This window comes from Jaculus jaculus, chromosome X (assembly GCF_020740685.1).
Source record: "Jaculus jaculus isolate mJacJac1 chromosome X, mJacJac1.mat.Y.cur, whole genome shotgun sequence".
NCBI lineage: Eukaryota > Metazoa > Chordata > Mammalia > Rodentia > Dipodidae > Jaculus > Jaculus jaculus.
This window is the reverse complement of record NC_059125.1, coordinates 37,364,613-37,366,092: the sequence shown is the minus strand read 5'-3', so window position 1 is coordinate 37,366,092 and position 1,480 is coordinate 37,364,613. Positions and strand designations below refer to the sequence as shown.

At 37.2% G+C, this 1,480-nt stretch overlaps 1 non-coding gene across 1 annotated transcript; it reads right to left on the bottom strand.

Moving 5' to 3' along the window:
* Nucleotides 1-717: 717 nt before the first annotated feature.
* LOC123457022 lies at nucleotides 718-908 on the bottom strand. The gene has a single exon (XR_006634865.1). It is a non-coding gene; the product is annotated as a U2 spliceosomal RNA (small nuclear RNA).
* Nucleotides 909-1,480: the final 572 nt, after the last annotated feature.

The window sequence follows — 1,480 nt, the reverse complement described above, 5'->3', positions numbered from 1 at the left end:
GATAATGAAGATGTTGCACACTTATACAATGGAGTTCTACTCAGCAGTAAAGAAAAATGAAGTTATGAAAATTTCAGAAAAATGGATGGATCTGGAAAGGATTATCCTACGTGAGGTAACCAAGGCCCAGAAAGCTAAGTGCCACATGTTCTCTCTCATATATGGATCCTAGCTACAGATGATTGGACTTCTGCATGAGAAGGAAAATACTTAGTAGCAGAGGCCAGTAAGTTAAAAAGGAGAAATAAAGGGAAGAGAATGGAAGGGAGGAGGGTAGTTAATAGGTCGGTGTTGAATATATGTAATTACAATGATTGAGATGGGGAGGTAATATGATGGAGAATGGAATTTCAAAGGGGAAAGTGCAAGGTGCGGGAGGGAGGGTATTACCATGGTATATTTTTTATAATCATGGAAAATCTTAATAAAAAAAAAGCAAGTTATCCTAACATATTTGAGCCAGAAAATTGGTTTTCTTGTTTCTTAAAGTTTGTAAACAGTTTCAAAAACTTTCGATTTAGGCATGGTGTTTAGGTTTAGCCTGAAAGTTTCTTTTTTTACATCCTCACACCTTTATTTATATACTTTAACATTCTGATCTAAGTACCACTCAAAAGGCATTTTTAACAAGTAATCATTGAAAAATTCCTTCCCGGTTCCTTCAATCAATTTATCTCAGCCCATCATTAATTATCTTTCTTTTTCTTTATTCCCCTGAGAGGGCGCACCATTCCTAGAGGTACTGAAATACCAGGTAGATGCATGGGGTGGATGGAGCAAGCTCCTATTCCAAAGCCGAGCTCCAAAAATCCATTTAATATATTGTCCTCAGATAGAGGACGTATCAGATATTAAACTGATAAGAACAGATACTACACTTGATCTTCTCCAAAAGGCCGAGAAGTGATTAATTATCTTTCTTACAAGGTTATTAAAACTTACACCAAATTGATTAATCCTATTACTAACCAGAAAGTAGTCTTAATACAATTTTCTCTCATTAATACCAATAACACACTTGGTAATGATTTTATTACAAGTAAGTAAGGCAAATTGTATTATCTTTTTAAAAAATATTTTATTTATTTATTTATTTGAGAGCGACAGACACAGAGAGAAAGACAGATAGAGGGGGAGAGAGAGAGAGTGGGCACGCCAGGGCTTCCAGCCTCTGCAAACGAACTCCAGACGCGTGCACCCCCTTGTGCATCTGGCTAACATGGGATCTGGGAACCGAGCCTCGAACCGGGGTCCTTAGGCTTCACAGGCAAGCGCTTAACCGCTAAGCCATCTCTCCAGCCCTGTATTGTTATCTTGAGGCAGGCTGGCTTAGAAGTCAGATCAGTTGCCTCCTCCTTTTAAGTAACAGGATATTACAATCTTTTCTAAAATATCTGACAAATTATAAGTTATCTCTTTAGAGGAAGTTTTGTTTTTAATAATCCTCTATGTAAGGTGAAGATGACCTAGAACAAATATC